The sequence below is a fragment of the Camelus bactrianus genome, chromosome 3 (assembly GCF_048773025.1).
Source record: "Camelus bactrianus isolate YW-2024 breed Bactrian camel chromosome 3, ASM4877302v1, whole genome shotgun sequence".
In the NCBI taxonomy this organism is placed as follows: Eukaryota; Metazoa; Chordata; class Mammalia; order Artiodactyla; family Camelidae; genus Camelus; species Camelus bactrianus.
This window is the reverse complement of record NC_133541.1, coordinates 94,382,636-94,401,549: the sequence shown is the minus strand read 5'-3', so window position 1 is coordinate 94,401,549 and position 18,914 is coordinate 94,382,636. Positions and strand designations below refer to the sequence as shown.

General features: G+C 48.4%; 1 protein-coding gene and 1 long non-coding RNA gene across 7 annotated transcripts in view; one reads left to right on the top strand and one right to left on the bottom strand.

Moving 5' to 3' along the window:
- FSTL4 (follistatin like 4) overlaps nt 1-18,914 on the top strand; it is a 467,332-nt gene that overhangs the window by 270,503 nt on the left and 177,915 nt on the right. The gene's annotated exons all lie outside the window — the stretch shown is intronic.
- Nucleotides 1,989-5,079, bottom strand: LOC141577080 (uncharacterized). Its single transcript, XR_012505636.1, has 3 exons — nt 4,942-5,079; nt 2,514-2,715; nt 1,989-2,199 (listed from the first exon to the last, which is right to left on the bottom strand). It is a non-coding gene; the product is annotated as an uncharacterized LOC141577080 (long non-coding RNA).

Genomic DNA, 18,914 nt, shown 5'->3' with positions numbered 1-18,914 from the left:
CCTTCTGATTCATTGAGTTTGTCACAGGTTTTGCTAATCCTCACCCACTCGCTGTGGCAGAGCCACTCTCTAAAAGATCCCTTGTCAGTGGAGAGTGGTACCTGCAAGCTCCAGGAGTGACCTGGGGTGCGTGACTCCACCTCTCCAGGCCTCCTTGGCTGCTGGCAGTTCGCACCTGCTGCCTGGAGAAAAGTAAATGAGGTGCTGCACAGAAAGCCCTCAGCATGTGCTGGATACATTACATGTGCCAGGTGTTTGTGACACCTCTTGTCATCATTTATCTGGTCCACTGTAGGACAAGCTATGAGGGGAGGACAAGGGTTCTACTCAGCAGGTCTTGGACCCAGGTGGCTTATTGGTAGATGGAGAGTTGGGGGGCCAGTGCTGAGAGTCGAGCCCTAATGCTGTCCTGGAGATGCCCATCTGGAGCCAGGGCTCCCCTTTCTGCAGACCTGGCCCCGTGAATCTGGACCCCATGGAGAAGCTTCACTGCCTCCTGTTCAGGGCCAGCTCCAGTCCCTGGAGGTGTGAAGGCGGGCTGGCCTCTCTGCCTCTAGCATTTCCGCAGGGAGAGCCTGGCAGACAGTGGAGGCCTGTTCACTGATTCCAGGGCCTTGGCGGGCATGGCAGGCAGGCCAGCCCTAGGAGTGTGCTTTGGGTTAGCACTTCTCCACTTTCGCCTGAACCATGGTTCCAATGGGGAGCAGCAGGTAATGGATTGATAGAGGCCTGGGGAGAGGTGGAGGGGATTCTTGGAAGAAAGGAAGGTGGATGTAAAGGACAATTTCCTGCAGCCTTCACCCCAAGACTGCAGCAGAGTATTTAATGCCATCTTGAGTTCCATTGATGGCAATTTGTCTTTTGTCTCAAATTTCCAGGGAGTTTTTGATCCAGGAATCTTAAAAACATCTTTTTTTCCATGCAAACAAAAATTCTGAAATTATCTATGTTTCATTCTCTTTTCCTACCAGACTTTACAAAGAGAAGTTGTGATTTCATTCTCTTGGGCTTTCTCTGCCTCCAGAATTCACTATTAGGACAATGCTTATGGGGTCAGAGCATGTGGAGCACGGGGTACATGGCGGTGGGTGCCTGGGCCAGGCCACTGCGGTTCAGAGCGTACTCTGCCACCAGAACCCCTGCTTCCCCATGGGGTGTGGGGGCTTCTCAGGAGCACCACCTGCGAACACATGACACGTGCCCCTCACATCCCTCAGCAAGGGAGGAGAGGCAACATTCAGAGCCCCTTTACAAGAAAACTTCTGGCATCACATTCCAGTTGCTATGGCAATGAGATTCCATGTGAATACAGAATGAAATACAGCATCATTTAGGGATCATGAGCCTGTGAGAAAATTAAAACTGAACTGCAGAGCGTTGCTTCAGCGAGTATCGGTGGCTCGACACCAGCTCTCCTGAAGTTCTAAACAGGGTCTCTCTCGCTGAAAGTCAGGGATGAGGGAGGTGGGAGGTCATCTCGCTCTCTCCTTGGGGCAAAATTAGAATCACATTTGTATTCGACACCAAATACCACCAGTAAACACCAAGTAGTGGGTGGATTTCTCTGCACCTTTAACTTCTTCTAGAGTTTTGTGTCTTAAAAGTTATCTGTGACATGGCATTCCTATTTGTGTACTAGTTGGCACTTTTTAAATGATTTTTCTGACTCAGTTCTGAATTCACGCTTTATCTCCTACGCTATTCGAGAAGACAAGCTCGCCTCTCAGCCATCACTCACCATGCCAGGCTTGTATTATCCCAGATGATACAATGTCAGAGTTGGGCAGTTCTCCAGACAAACCAGGAAATTATGGGAGACAGGAACCTGTTAGGGATTCAGTTCTAAATAGACCCTTAAGCTTCCTCATCCTGCATGGAGTTTGTAGGTGTACTTGGGTGCTTCAGAGGGGAATTCCCAGGTTTATGAAATCAGAGAGCATAATTGCCACTTTTTATTTTAAAAAGTAAACATACTCTAAGCTCAGTTGCAAACCATTCTTTCTTAAGTATTACTAAACACAAGAATAAAAACCCAACCTTCTGTTACACGTTAGCAGAGCAGCTAGCTCTTGCTGCCAAAGGCTTCTTTTCTTCTTAGTGGTGTTTAGTTGTTGTAACTTTGAATCTTGTTGCTTTAGAAACATAAATTGAGTCTCACGCCTCCCGGGTATCTCCACACTTCAGGAAGTGTCTTCTGCCCTGCCAGGGAGAGCTACTCACTTTCCCAGCTGTGTCTCAGCCCATTCTTGGCCGGAGACTCAGCTTCCCAAGGTGCGGGAGCTGCGGGTGCAGGGCCCTGGTGGGGCTGGCATCCTGGGGACTTGGTTTCACTCTGCTGGAGCCTGAGAGGGCATCCTGGGGAGCCCCACGCTGAGGGAGCACGTGGCACAGGATCAAGGCACCAGGTTTAGATCGGCCATGGGGCTGTACCACGCCACCTTGGACAAGACACATGAGCTCTCTGTGCCCCCCATTTACCACATCTGTAAAATGGGATTGATGATAGTACCTACCTTATAGAGTGTCATGAGCAAAAAGGAGCAGTGCCAGGCAACTGTGAGCGCTCTTCTCTCAGAGGTATCAGCCGCACTCAGGATGTCGGGATGTCGTTGCAAACATCAAGGCAGAGTGGAGGAGCAGACGCGGGAGGCTGTAAGACCCCTGCCCACGTGTGACAAAGCTGGACATGGGCTGAGAGGGCAGGGCTGCAGGTGCCTTATGAACAAGGGGAGAGAAGAACATTGGTCCTCCACATTTATTTAATGAATGACTGGAGCTTGACCTCCAAATGGTCAAACTTACATCACCTTCTCTAGCTGCCTTGCTTTTTGAAAAGAGATATAATGAGTCATCCAAGTTCACCCCCTGAGCTCACAGAGAAGGAAGAGCTCCTGATTCCAGGCCTAGAGGAAGTTTCTGGAATGCATGAGAGGCTCTGAGGAACCGTCCGTTGAGCCTGGGAGGGATGAAAAATGGAGTGTATAGGGAGGCAGCTGGAGAGGAGGCATTCAAGGTACATCTTGAAGGGTGGGTGCGGGCATCCTGGGGTGCAGACATGATGTGACTGCAGACTCAGGGCAGAGCAGGTGATTAAAATGTAGGCCCTGGCAGGGGGCAGTGGGGGTCTGACTATGGGTAGATGCAGGCAAGTGGGTGAGAGTGGGGCCCGTGCGCCAACCTAGGTCATTTGAACTCAAGCTGACTGAGTGTCCAATGAACTAGTCCAACTTTCCTGTTTCCCAGACAGGGGCGTTGTGGCCCAGAAAGAGTCAGTATCTGTCCCAAGTCACACAGGCACTGCCACTGCAGCCCATCCTTCAAAATCACCCCCAGCTTTGGGGCCCTTTTTAGCTGGGTCCCAGCAAGGCATGTTCACAGCAGACGCGGCTTCTTTATCCTTTCCCCCCAGGAGCCTTTGTAGAGGGAGGGCTTGGAAGCCCTGGTCAGTGGGAAAGGCCTCTGTTGCTGGGCTAGGCCTCCCTGCTGTGCAGGTCAGGAGGGAGTCCATCTGGGAGCTTCTTCAGGATAGCGGGCTCAGTCATCCTGAACCGCAGGGCCCCCAGATGCCAGAACACCAGATCACTTGCTCCCCTCTAAGAAAGGAGCAGAAAACTCAGGATCATCCAGAGGCTGTTGGAAGAGGCTGGACATGAAACAGCAGAGCCTCTGGGGTGTGCCCTCCTGGCTTCTTGGCACTGGCCTCCACTGTGTCTCTGGCCCTCTTCCTGTTTCCAATTGCTCCCATTTGTCCTTCCACTCCAGACCCACCAGAGGCTGCTGCTGCTCCCCCAGCCTTCCAAAGGAATCTCTCTGCACCCTCCTGGCCTTCACTCTGAGTTCCACACAGCAGGGTAGGCCATTTTCCACCAAGCCACCCAGCTTCACAGACATGGCTGACTGTCCACTGGGTACAAAGGCCATGCAGGAGCTGAGGATACCAGTATGATTAGGACACCAGGCCTGACCTCATGGAATTAATAGCCAAAAGGAAGGTGAAGGTCCAGTCCCCAGCACCCCTGCTCTCTGGGCCATCATGTGGGGCCAGATACATCCCCAGGCCTCAGGAACCAATGGGAATCTTCACTGACCACCTCCTTCTTGCAGCCTCCCCCGTAGGTTCTGCCAGCATCAGTGCATCACCAACAGCACCGTGTCCCTCAGGTCCCAGTCATCCCATTTATAGTATCTGCTTCCAGAATCAAGAAATATGACTGAAAACAAGCACGTGTGTTCTCCGGATATTTCCCCTAAGGTTTATGCAAGAAAGTGCCCTGGTGTGAACTCCCTGCAAATGTGCAAGAGTGCTACCAGTGCAGCTTGTATGGTGTGCTTCACAGAACTGCTGCACTTTGGATGAATTAATTACATGCTAGTAATTAAAAATTGCTAATAAGGTATTGAGCTGAGAACGTCTCACACTGCATTGATTTCACTTATGGAAACAAGTCGCAGCCTCCAAGGCCCCACAGTGTTGTTTCCTGGCACCTTTCTTTCTTCTCTCCAGCCCCTCCTTCTCTGTGTGCACTGACAGCTCACACTGTCTTATCCTAAAGCCAAAAGGAGCTGGCTTCATTCCGGCATCCTTCTAGGCACCATTTCACCTCTCCCCTTCATCCTATCTCAGATACCCAAAGCCTTACCTGCCCTGGCTGCCTCCACTTCCCCAGTTCCCCCTCGCTCTGCCCACCAGCGTCTGCAGCTGGCTCCTGTCCCTGTTCAGATCACTGTATCCTTCTAAATGCCACTTTCCAGGCGTGGTCTTACTGCTTCCCCCCTACGGTGGCATCCATAGGTCTTCCTGGTCCAGCCCCTGCCCCTCAGACTCCTGACAGGCCCGTCCTTCCCTGGAAGCTTTTTAGGGAGGTTGGTTCTCCGGGGGCCCCTCCTCAGCCCCCTTCTCTTTCCATGCCTCCCCCTCTCACAGTTCCAGCCATGCCTCACCTGCCGTTGAGACCCAGCTGTATCTTCATCCCAGATCTCTCCTCCACAAGTTGGTGGCAGGTCTCCAGCTGCCTGTCAGAGGCCCCTGGGCACCTCAGATCCAGCGTTTCCTACGTGAACTCTCCACCTCCCTGCCCCTCCACCCCTGACATTCTTTCTTCCTCAGTCTCTATCTCGGTGATAACAGCAGCCCCACCCCCAAGCGACTGGGATCTTCCTTGCTTCCCCCTTGCAGCTGAACCCCCGCACCAAAGCTGTGCCAAGTTTACTTCCTTATTATTTCTCGATTATTGAGGATTATCTCTGGCCTCATTTGCCACACCCACGTCCATCTCACCAGTCTTTCACCTGGACTACGTCTGTGGTCCCTAACTGTTGTCCCAGCTCCTGGTCAGATACTTCTTCAAACCCACCTTCCATGTGGCTTTCAGGGGTGAGCCCTCCAGGAGGTCACTCAGACCACAGGACCCTTCTGCTTGCCCCCTCCATCCGTTCATTCAGTGAGCACATGCTTCCTGTGAGTCAGGTCTCCTTGGGCACTGGGGACGCAGCAGTGACCAAATGGACAGGATTCCTGCCCTCACGGCACTTGCGGTCTTGTGGGGGAGACGGTGAGTCAGAGATGAGGTGTCTTAGGCGGTGACAAGTGCCATGGAGAAGAAGCAGCCAGGGAAAGGCATTGGTTAGCATCTAACATAAGAAGTGACTTTTGAGCAAAGGCCTAAAGGAGGCTGGGGGTTGGGGAGTAAGGCTCTCGAGTACCCAGGGGAAGAGAGCCCCAGCAGAGGGGATAGCAAGTGCAGAGCCCCGGTGCGAGAGCTCTCCTGGTCCCTGTAGGGCCCGACACAGGGGCAGGGTTGCTGGAGCCAAACAAGGAAAGGTGAGGCAGTCCGAGAGGAAGTCGGACAGGTAAGGGGACAGATCATCCAAGTAGGGCCTTGTCCACATTGAAAGCCCAAACTTGTAGCCACTGTGCTATGTTGTCTTTCTAGTTTCCACCACGCCCACCCAGAGGTGGCCTCGAGGGGACCCCCTCCTTCACCACCTCCAGGAAGCTGTGATTGGCATGTGGGTTGGAAAAGACAGGCTGTCTAGGGGCTCGTCACCAAGCATTTCTAAGTTCACTTTCTAACTGAGATAAACCTCCCGGGCCCAGGGGATTTCCTGCGTAAGCCCCAGGCTGACCAAGCTGCCAGCAGAACTCCCAGCAAGAGCAGGGTCCTCCCTCTGTTACAACTTCTTGTTAGCTTGCCTTTCTTCCCACCGTCCTGGGAGTCCTTACAAGTGGGGAAATGTGATTTATCCTTCTATCCCTAGCTTATTGGAGATACTCCGTTCATTTCTTAGATGAATGCACAAACTGATGATTATGGGTTAAATCGGACCCATGCAGCCCCTCAGAGGGCCCATGTGAGAGGGCGGAAGCCCTAGCTGGAGGCCCTGCATGCAGCGCAAGTCACAGGGTCCCAGCAAAGGAGGCAATGGATTCATAGGGAGGACCCTGCTCAAAGGGGGAGGCATACTGAGGGAGCATGAGGAAGGAGGGGAACAGCAGTAGGTGAGGGTGGGGGGACACGGAGCCTCTTGTCCCGCCCCAAGCTTCCCTGCAGGAGGCCACCGGAGGAAGGCTCTGCATGGAGAGAAGGGGGCCCTTGGTTCAGGCTGCTTAGCACCATGTACTGGAGCCCACGGCCAACATTGGGAGGCTTTGGATGATGATCTGGAGTCAAATGTTTAATTACTGGAGCGAGAAGAAGTTGATTTGGGACTTCTTTAAGGTTCTCCCCTATTGCGCCTTCAATTAAGATCCAGGCCCCCGTGTACCAGCCACTAAATGACACCACGTATTGAATCTCTGTGCCCAAGCAGTTTATCTAATTATCTGTGTGACAAACTCAGCAGCTGTCAGACCAGCCACAACTCAAATATGTTGACTCTGGGTCCCTGCCTGAACGTGTTTCCTGCTTACTAACAGACTGAAGGAAAGGACTTTCCGGCTCTTCTGTGCATGCGGAGTCCCTTTTAGGTTCTTCTGTTCCCTGATGATGTAAGGAGTTAAAGGGGCCAGTGGCCGGGAGGACAGTGGGCACGGAAGTCGAGCGAGGGCTGCAGGTCAGCCTGTTCTTGGTTCTCTCACCTGCAGCCCCTGCATCACTCTGCCTGCTTTCCTGGGCAGGGAAGTAGTGGACCAGGTGGGGCCATCTTTTTTCTCCAAAGAGAAGGAGGCACACTTACCACTGCACCAAATTAACAGAAGTTAATTAGGGGAGTTCGGGGGACGGGCAGACCCACAAAGTAACCCAAGGAGAGGCAGGTGACTGTTGACACCCCTGGCAGAGCAGGCTCATCAAATGCATGAATAAGGAGGTCCAGTGCTCGGCCTGTGGAAGTGAGTCCTCAGCCGAGAGAGCCAAGGGGCAAAGCCGGGGCCCGCGCTCTGCAGAGCCCTGGGACCCAGGAACCTGCCGTGGTCCTCTTGCAGGTAGGCCTGTGCCAGGTGCCACAGGAGAGCGGGGTCATGAGGGCAGAGCTGCACAGTGGCTTCCCAACTTGAGCACCGCGTCTTGGCAAGCCCTGCCCTGCCCTGCCCTCCACCTTGCTTCTTGTGCTCATTTCTGCTTTGATGCATTCTGGTCACTCATTAATGAAGGTCATCAGAGTGAAGCTACTTTTGAAAAGCTCTCCAAATGAAAGTAGTAAAAATCACTTTGCTTGCAGGTAATTAAAATCACCAGACGCAGTGAACTCTGCCCACTTGTTATCAGAAAGGGTGTGAGTTGTGCATTTCTCTCTGTAGCGAGAAGGGCTCATCCAGTGGCCTGGCAGGCATGTCTGTTTACTTGTCTTCTTTGGGGAACTTGTGTTCCATGGCCTGTCCCTTAGTCCTTCCCACCCACATAGGTCAGCTGAGGTGTGGCCTGCAGGCCCGATACCCAGTGTTTCAGCAAGTGCTTCTGTGAGACCCTGCTGCCCTACTGATTCTGCCCAGCTGAGCTCTCATCCTCTCCCCATACCCCCTTCTCTCTCTACCCTCTGCAAATGGGCTTTGCAGAGACCTTCACTTCACCCAGTCGGGCAGACCTTAAACGCACCCAGCTCTGCGTGGGCCCTCATAGCTGAGATTTTAAACTGCCCCATCTGAGCCTGCCCTGTGATTTTGAGAACCTCAGATCAGAGGCCATGGGAGGATGAAGGGTCTTCTGGCAGAACCTCTCCTGACAGGGCGGTGATGGGCAGGAAAGACAGACAGAGATCTTTGCCAAACTGTAGAAGGAGGAAAACCGCAGAGTGAGGAAGACATTTCCACGTGGGACACCAGGGGCACCACGGTAACAGTGGAGGTGGTGGCAGGAACGGGCAGTGACACACTGTCCCAATTATGTACAGAGTAAGCTTGTAAGTTCTTTTCTCCTCTCACGAACAAAACTCCAGATTTTCAAGGGCGTCCCTCATCTGCTTGGCCCCAAGTGCTGTTTACAGGGAAGTTTTGACTGCCTCGGTGGTGACATATAATGGCAGTGACACAGAGGTAGCCATAATTCTATAGTCTGGACTGTTTTGCCAGAGCCAGGGTGAGAGTACATGGAGCCAAAGCCTATACACATCTGTTTGAACAGTAAAGAGAAGTTGACAGTCATACAACCTGTTTTAAACCTCGGTGGCTGTCTCCACATGGACGTGGGACATGACCAGCTTGGTGAGCATGCTCTGCTCGCAGGGGAAGGGGGCCGCCCGGTCCCCTGGGCCTCCCTGCATCTCCCTCTCACCTGCGTTCCTGCCCAGCCCCACCCCAGCCCCTGCCACACTGAGCAGCAAGATCTTGCTCACATGCCAGGCTTGTCTCAATAGATACTCTGCTTACAGTCGTAAAGGAACAAACTTTCCATTTTAATAAGTTTTGTGGCCCTCAGAGCAAACAGTTGTGGGTATCAGGAGGACCTAATGAGATCGGGGGTCTGTAGAGACGTAAGGCAGAGCCCACTGCTGGGGAATGCGGTTTCTCTCCTGTGAGAAACACCAGCAGGAGCCCATGTGCTAACTGAGAGAAACAGTTGGCGGGAAACAAGATGCAGCCTGGATGTGCCTGTCTACAGGGCCAGGAGGAAGTAACTCCAAGTGAAGGCACTGCTGGGCTTCCCCTGGGTACATCTCGCCAGGGACTCAGGTGGCTGCCATCACAATCATCAAAATTTGCAGCAAATTACTATGATTTCTCACTTCTCACCCTCTTGAAGAGATGGGAGACTGGATGTGCACGGAGGGCAGGGTCACAGCTACCTGGAGAAGCACACGCTTGCTGTGTGCCGGGCCCAGGCTGAGTACTTCCTTCACTCCCTCCTCAGTCTTCCCCAGCCCTCCCCTGGGGAAGGGCTCCTATTACCCTTACTTAGCAGATGAGGAAACCGAGGCTCAGAGAGGTTCAGTGACTTGCGCAGATCACCCAGCTGGTGAGGGGGAGAGCTGCAGTTCAGATGTGCATCTCTCTGACTTTTATTTAAATGTTGCATGTTGTCCTAGCACCTACTGCTCTGCCACGTCTCTTATACATACAAAAATTCTTATAATTCATGAAAGAAAACAAGCTTTGGGAATCATCGGACTTTTCAAGCTCTCAATGATTGTTGCTCACCAACGTGGCAGATGGTACCTGCATGCACGTTCTCTTCTGAAGGAGGCGTTTTTCACACATGGAGCTGATGGTCACCTCCCTGATAGCCCCGCTTGCCTCAGCAAAGAAATGGTGATATTTTTGAAAATGTTTGTGCCTGTGTTGCCTTTGCTCCTTCTCTTATGCCTTCTGTATATGTGCTGTTTTTTATAAATAAGAAAGGAAAGAGACTTGGCAGTGAGCACCGCCCATCTGGCCCAGGGTCAGGATTAGCTGGGGCCCGTGTGTGCTAACCTCAAAGGTGCTGGTGGACAGAGTGGGCTTGGGGCTGAGCCACTGACCAGGCCTGCTGCCAGCGGACTCGGCCTCCTACTTCGGCCCCAGTGGGACCCTAGGGGGACTGGGAGCCTGTGGGATGGCCCAAGATGGTGGCCCTGGAGAATGGGTTCAAAGCGGGTATGATCGGGGAAAAGGCAACATCACACAGGGTCGTAGGAGCAGCGCCAAGGTGTGCCCTGACTTGATTCCAGCTGTTGGCTCACATTCCTGGGGCAAGTAAAGCAGCGAGTCTGTCCTCAACATTACGTGGACCAAGTTTCACTTTTAGGTTTTAGGACTGTTAGAAAAAACTGTTAGAAAAAAGTGGTCACTATATGTGGCCATGCATGGCTTGGCAGGTCTCAACAACCCAGCATTTCATTTATTCCACAAGCAATGCTAAGCATCTGCTGTATACCCTGCACAGTTTTGGGGACTCAAGAGGAGTGTGATGTGGCCCTGGCCAGTGGGAAGCTCATCGCAGAGATGCCTGTAAACCAGGATGGGGAGCACCACAGTGGACCACCTCCAGTCTGCTATGCAAGGAGCCAGGAGGCCTCCTGGAGGAGGTGCTGTCCTGGCTGAGTGCTTCATGATGGGTAGAACCGGGTTATCCAAAGAGGAACAAAAAAGAGGCTTTCAAATGCTTTGGGGTTGGCAGAGTCAGCCCCACCCCCTGCCCCTACTGGATTAGTCAGGGCTCTCCAGAGACACAAAAACAGTAGGATGTGTACAGAGAGAGAGATTTATTATAAGGAATTGGCTTCTGTGATTATGGAGGCGAAGAAGTCCCAAATCTGTAGGACGGGCCAGCTGGAGACCCAGAAGGAGCCAATGTTCCAGTCTGTGTCTGAAGGCTGTCTGCTGGAGAATTCTATCTTACTTGAGGGATAATTGGTCTTTTTGTTCTATTCAGGCCCTCAAATGATTAGATGAGGCCCACCCACATTGTGGAAGTCTGTCTGCTTACTCAGAGTCCACTGATTTAGATGTTAATCGCATTCAAAACCTTACAGAAACACCCAGAATTATGTGTGATCACCTATCAGGGTGCTGTGGCCCAGCCACATTGACACATAAAATTTACCACTCTCTGCTCCCCCCAGGATTGTTCTAACTGCCTCCCTCAGATCTTAGCCTGTCCTTGTCAACTGGAAGTACAGGCCAGTCGTTGGGTAGGCTCGCATGAGGCTCTTCAATCGGCAGGAGCCAAGCGTCCCATCTGGGCCAGGCCCTGAACAGCCCTGCAGCCACACTGGCCCTTTGTCAGGGGCGCACCCCATTGCCACCCTGTCTGGAGAGCAGGACGCTGGTCAGAAAGGAAGCACTGCTTGGGTGTCCAGTCAGCAGTGTGCTTCCCCCACCATGGGGCTCAGTCCACATCCCTGGGCTGTCGAGGGAGTGTTGACTCTCAGGGTCACTGCACCTGCCTTCCCCAAATTGTAGCCCAGCACCCACGAGCTCCACGGGAGAGTGGGGGCAGCAGCACCCCCCAGACGTCCCCACCCTCCCGCATCCACCAGCCTTAGAGGTGCTTTCTGCCAGTCACTGCTTTCCCAGTGAAGTTCTTCTCTTCCATGAGCTTAGTGGCTTAAAATAATAACTGTTTGAAATTAAACTTAAACACTCAAATGGTGTAAGATGCAGACTTGAGGGGAGAAAACTCAAAGGGGAACGAAGGCATCAGATTTCTTGGACTGTGAGAAAGGTACACAGGTGGCGGGAGATGGTGCCGGGGCACAAAGGCTGCTGATGAAACCCTGATGTGGCTCCGATCTAAGGATACCTTTGTCTAGAACCACACACCTTGGCTGGCAAGCTGCCAGGTTCAGAGAAACAGGAATCAAAGTATTTAATCAGCCTTGGCTGACTGGAGGGTGGGGAGAGAGCAGGGAGCCGTAGTCCCTCCTGGAAATCGGTAGTGAAGGCGGCAGCAGGAGACCAGCCTCCTAATAAGACAGCGGCCAATTAACAGAGCAAATGTTTGAAGTGTCCCCGCTGAGTGATGGGATGCCTCATCTGCTCCCAGAGTCCCCGGGGCCGGTCAGTCAGACAGGCAGGTACATGACTGAAGTTAATTGGAGAAAAACTCCTTCCGGGGACGTGGGCTCTGGCTTGTCATTCATTGGGGCTGACGTTTGTTTTTGACAAGTATCTTTGCCTGACCCAAACAGGACAAGTCCTTCAGACGGGCTCCCCTGTCCCCTCCACCCACCACCACAGAGACTGTGGTTGGAGATTTCTCACCAGGGAGATCTCAGAGCCAGAGGGCAAGGCTGGGAATCTGTGAAGCTAAGAGAATTTTGCTGTAGAGGGCTGTGCCCAGAGCACATGGTCAGAGGTCTGAGAGAGGGAGGCTCTCCTCCCCACTCCGGGCCACATCCAGAGAGCCCCTGCTGGGAGCCCACTGAGATCTGGGCTCCAGGGATGACCAGGAGTGAGTGCAGGATGTGGGCCACAGGAGGGGCTGTGCTGGGGGACATTTGAAGCCCAGGGGAGGGCAGTGTCCCAGTGAGTAAGGCTCTGATGGGGAGGAGGTGGTCATGCCAAGGCAGAGGTTCACTTCCAAATGGACCAAGGAGTAATACATCAGAAAAGGCCGTGTCGGCACACAGGCCTAGGCCAGCTGGAGTCAGAGGCCAGTTGAGAGTGGGGGAAGCTGATTGAATATTCACCAGGCAGGTGCAGACTCGCTGCGTCTCTCCCCCACCGCCCCCTCCCCCATCTGCTCTCCTCCCCCCATTCTGCTTTCCCTGTCTACCCCTCTCCCCAGGAGGTCTGACTTGGGTGTGCCCACGCATACCTAAAACGAGCACTGGAAAATTACACGTTTCTCGGTGAACTGGGAGTATCCACTGTGTGGCACAAGCAGTTTTAATGACTTAACCAGTTTCACTGGCGTTTAGACCATCGTTGAAATACTGGTTTGTCCACCCTCCCCTGGATGTCATCGGCCAGCATGTGGCGGGGATGGAAGCCCTTCCATCTGGCTCTCGTGGTGTGAATGGCATCGCCTCCATGCGAGCCAGCAAGGTTAGAGGAACTGTTCTCTCCAGTTTTTCTACCACAGACTTGGTTATAAATAAGTGACTAACTCAACAAACAGATGAATTTTTTCTCAGTGTTCTTGCCTCCAATTTAAAGAGGGAGGAGGAGGGGATGATGGGAACACACAGTCAGGCGGGTGGGTGGGAATTATTCCCCTTGAGAAGGGGGGACCGAGGCTTCAGAGGTGTGCTGGGCTCTGCTGCCTGACAAATCTCAGTAACCCGGCAGAAGGAACTTGGCCTCCCACCACACGGCCATCTCAGCCCAGCAGTGTCACACAGACCCTGTTCAACACCAGCTCCCCGCTCGTTCCTGATGAGGAAGGGAGTTTGGTGAGTGAGCACAGCTCTGGCTGGGCTGTGCTCTGAGGTTCCACTCAGTCTATAGTCAAAATCACATGTAAGGCCATGTCTACAAATGGACACGTACACTTTCATCAGAACACATTGCCATGTGGGAGTGCGTTGGAGGAGCAAAAGGCCACCGCATTCCCCGTCACGTCCTGGCCCCTCTCTACAGCTGAAGAAAGTCCATACGGAGGCTGTAAATCCCGAAAACAGAACAGGAGGGCTAATGGGTTTAAGGCTAAAATTCGTCTCACCGCATGCAGCAGAAGAAAACAATCTCCTTACATGTAATTTCAGTCCCTCCTGGTCATTAGATCTACATTTAGCTTTTGCACACCAGGTTTCCTGAACTCACAAACAGAAATGATGAAGCCACAAAAAAAAATCTGTTCTTTAAAGTTTCGTGTCAGAGCTGTTTGAAATTTTTAGCATAACAAAAGCAGGGACATCAATCATACACAAATTGCTTCCTAATGACCAAGTTTTATATCCCTGAAGCCTCTGAGTATTCAAGAATATCCTCAAAATTAATATTTTAAGGACAAAACTAAAAGACTTCACAACGTTTTCCACGTTTCTGACCTGGGCCTGGGTGTGGGTCTGGCTTGATAAGTGTGAGTGTGTGGAAGCCTAAATGTTCCTCTGCATCCCTTGGCACGATAGTGATCAGTTAATTAGGAGGTAATAGGGAACATCGTCCCGCCACTGAACTGTAGAGACCTGATCCGCCTTGCTCACTGCTGTATTCTGGGCTGACATGGAGTCAGCAAGCCAGAAACACCAGCTCAGGAGAGGGAGGGAGAGCAGGGAAGGGACTGGATGGTTTTCACGCTGGTCAGTAGAACAGCAAATGGTTGATGATTGCAGTGCCAAGGAGGGACTGAGAAAAGCTCGATGAACAGGACTCAGCCTGTTACTCGCCTGTTGACAGTGTCCCCTCCCCTCCAGCAGGATGTGCACAGTGTCCAAGGCCATGCCCACTCCCACAGGCTCAGCTCCTCCTCCAAGGTCAGGCTCCCCGAGTCTTGGCCATCCCCTGCACCCAGGTGTGCCCACGTGCAGAGCTGAGCCACCAGCATGTTCACAGGATTGGAGGGGAAGCTGCTAGTTGAAGGTGAAGTATTTTTCTTCATTTCTTATGATGATACATGACATACAGACAGGATACAAAATGTCTGTGTGCAAATTAAATAAACATTGAGAAGAGCTATGTTCCAGGAATTAGCTGTGCTTTAGAAACACCCCCTCTCTCCTGACCCCCACCATACTTGCATCTTCCTCCTGGCCCTGGAGGTGACTACTGTCCTCTTTGACTTTTGTAATCAGCATGTTCTGGCTTTTCTTTACAGTGTCTCCTCTAAATACTTGTTGAGATGTGGTTTGCTTTCTCCTGGTCTTGAACTTCACATAAGTGGAGCTGCGCTGTAGGTGTTCTTTTTTGATTTGCTGCTCCTATGCAACACTATTTGTAAGACTCATCCGCGTTGAGTACAGCTGTAACTTGCTCGTTTGCGTTGCTGAAAGCTCCTTATGTGAATACACCATCGTTTATCCATCCCACTGCTGGCAGCCAGCTTCCGCTCCCACTTGGAGCTGTTCCAGGCAGTGCTGCTGGAATATGTCTTCTTGTGTACGTCTTCCACTGCACACATGCAGGAGCATCTCTAGTGTATATCCCTGGGCAGTGTGCTGCTTTAGCCTAGCTGGACATTGTCATACTGTTTTCCAAAATTGTTGGCCCCTTTCCCCCGAAAATAAGCAGCTTTTGAGAGTTCCAACCATCACACAACTAACACTTGTGGCAGCTAAACGTGTTTAATTTTTGCTAGTCTAGCGGGTATGAAGTGCTAGCTCATTGTGGTTCTGCCTGAGACTTCCCTAATCACCAGTGGGATTGAGCATCATTTCATCCAATATTGTCCATTTTGATTTCCTCTTCTCTCAAGTAGCTGTACATTTTTCCATTCAGTTTTTTTTTTTCTGTATTGATTTGTAAGTGTTCTATGTGTTCTGGATACTTACTCCTGGTTGATTATATTTATTACAACCATATTCTTCCACTGGTGGCTTGACTTTTCACTCTTTCTTGGTTTCTTTCTAAGGATAGAAGTTCTTCATGTTAATGAATTTGTCATACTGCAGTATGTAAAGGCATCAAATCAACATGTTGTACCATTTAAACTTGCACAGTGTTACATGCCAATCATGTCTCAATTCAAAAACAAAAACCTTTTCCATCATAATTAGTGAATTTTGTGCCTTTTAAAATAAATATTTTCCCTGCCGCCCTGCATTATTCTATATCATCTTCCACTTTATAATGTTACTTTTTACATTTGAGGGTTTTTTTCGTGTGTGTAGTAGCTATATTGAGATATAATTCACATACCTTTCAAGCCACCCATTTAAGTTACGTAATTCAATATTTTTAAAAGTATATCAAGAGTTGTGTGACTATCAAAATAAACAATTTTAAAACATCTTCATAATCCCCCCAAAAGAAGCCCCGAACCCATTAGCAGTCAGCCTTCATTCCTTCCTACCCCAGCCATACCCCCACTCCCCAGCCCCAGCCAACACCATAATCTACATTCTGTCTCTACATACTTTCCCATTCTGGACAATTCAGAGAATACGTGGTCTTTCATGACTGGCTTCTTTCACTTAGTGTAATGTTTTCAAGTTTCACCCGTAGTGTAGCATATATAAGTACCTCATTCCTTTTTATTGACAAATAAAATTCCATTGCATAGATATACCAAATGTTATTCATTTATCAATTGAGGCTATCATAAATATGCTGCTATAAAGACTTGTGTACAAGTTTTTGTGTGGAGATATATATATATATATATATATATATATATATATATATATATATATATATATATATATATAATATATATATATAATCATTTCTCCTGGGTATTTACGTAAGAGTAGAGTTGCTGAGTAATACCTGAACTCTGTGTTCAACCTTTTGAGAAACTGCCAAACTATTTTCTAAAGTAACTACACCATGTTACATTCCCAGCAGCGGCACATGCAGATTCCAATTTCTGCATATCTTTGTCAACACTTGTTATTATCTGTCTTCTTAATTACAGTCTTCCAACCAGGTGTGGAGAGGTATCTTCATGTGGTTTTGATTTGCATTTCCTTGGTGGAGAATGATTTTGTGCATCTTTTCATGTGATTATTGGTCATCTGTATATCTTCTTTGGAGAACTGTCTATTTCTATCCTTTATTTTAAACTGGACAATTTATCTTTTTCTTATTGAGTTGCAAGAGTTCATTATATATTCCTGATACGTCTCTTATCATATATATGCTTTGCAAATATTTTCTCCTATTCTGTGGATTCCCTTTTCACTTTCTTTATGTTATCCTTTGAAGCACAAAAGTTAATAATTTTGATGAAGTTCAATTTGTCTATTTATTATTTTGTCAGTTGTACTTTTGGTGTCATATTTAAGATAGCTTTGCCTAACCCAAGATCACAAAGATTTACTCCAATTTTTTTCTGAGAGGCTTACAGTTACTGCAGTTACAATTAGATATTACATTTTAGCATTTACATTTAGATTTTATATTAAGATCTTAAGTCCATTTTGAGTTAATTTTTGCATACACTGTGATATATGGGTCCAATGTCATATTATTACTTGTGGATATTCAGTTGTCCCAGCACCATTTGTTTTAAAGACTACTCTTTCCCTTTGAATTGTCTTGGCACTCTTGTTGAAAATCATTTAACCATAACTGTTAAGAGTTTATTTCTAGGCTTTCAGTTCTATTCTGTTGATAATGATCTGTATGTCTGTCCTTAGGCTGATACCACATTGTCTTAATTACTGCAGCCTTGTAGTAAGTTTTGAAATCAGAAAATGTGAATCCTCCAACTTTTGTTATTCTTTTGCAAGACTGGTTTGGCTATGCTGGGTCCTTTACATTTCCATATGAATTTTTGGATCAACTTACTAATTTCTGCAGAGACGTCAACTGGGATTCTGATAGGGACTGCACTGAATGAGTAGATCAGTTTGGGAAGTGTTGCCATCTTGACAGTATTAAGTCTTCTGATCCATGACCACGGGATGTCTTTCCATTTATTTTGGTCTTCTTTGGTTTCTTTCAACACTGTTTAGTAGTTTTTGGAGTATAACCTTTGCACTTCTTTGGTTAAATTTATTCCTAAGTATTTTATTCTTTTTGAATATGTTATAGATTGAATTATTTTCATTTTCAGAGCACTTATTGCTCATGTATAGAAATCTGTTTGATTTTTGTGCATTGATCTTGTACCCTGCAAGCTTGCCAAACTCGTTTATTGACTCAGAATTACCTATGTATAAGATAATGGGAGCATAAATGGAGATAGTTTTACTTCTTCCTTTCTAATCTGGATGCCTTACATTTCATTTTCTCACCTGACTGCCCTGGCTAGAACCCCCAGTACAGTGCTGAATAGAAGTAGCAAAAGCAGACATCCTTGTCTCATTCCTGATCTTAGGGGAAAGCGTTCAGTCTTTCACTGCTAAGTATGACGTTAGCTGCGGGTTTTTGACAGATGTGCATTATCACGTTGAGAAGTTCCCTTCTGTGCCTACTTTGTTGAGTGCTTTTTATCAAAAAGGAATGTTAAATTTTGTCAAGTATTTTTTCTGCAACACTTAAGATGATCATGTGATTTTGTTCTTTTTAAAATTTATATTGTATATTACGTGAATTAATTTCATATGCTAAGCCAATCTTAACATTAGTTGGATAAATCCCATTTGGTTATGGTATATAATTCTTTTTATGTGTTGCTGGATTTGGTTTGTTAGTGTTTACTGAGAATGATTTTTTTGTACCTATAATCATAAGAGATACTGGTCAGTAGTTTTATTTTCTTGTAATGCCTTGACTAGTTTTAGTGTCAATGTAGTACTGGCCTTATAGAATGAGCTGGGAAGTGTTCCCATCTGTTCTGTTTTATGGATGACTTTATGCAGAATTGGTATTCATTCTTTTTATTTATTTAATTTTTTTAACATTTTTTATTGAGTTATTATTCATTCTTTTTAAATGTTTGGTAGACTTCACTAATAAATCCATCTGATCTTGCACTTTTGTATGTGATAAGTTTTAAATAGTTAATTAAATATCTTTACTTACATAGATTTTCTGTTTCTTCTTGAGTCAGTTTCAGTAGTTTGTATTTCTACAAATTCACCCAGTTCATCAAAGTTATCTAATGTGCTAGTACACAATAGTTCATATCATATTATTACCTCATTATTCTTTTTATTCTGTGGAGTCAGTGGTAATGTCCCCTCTTTCATTCCTGTTTTTAGTAATCTGAGCCTTCTGTATTTTTTTTCCTTATCAGTCCAGCTAAAAGTTTTGTCAATTTTGTTGATTATTTTTAAGGAAACAGCCTTTAGTTTTGTTGATTTTGTTTATCTTTCTGTTCTTTACTTCACTGATTTCTACTCTCATCTTTACCGTTTCCTTCCCCTACTTGCTTTAGGTTTAGTTTGCTCTTCTTTTCCAGTGCTTCAGGGTAGAAAGTTTAGGTTATTGATTTGAGATTTGGTTTTCATTTAATGTAGGCATTTACTGCTGTAAATTCCTCCCCCTCTGAGCACTGCTTTAGCTGTATACC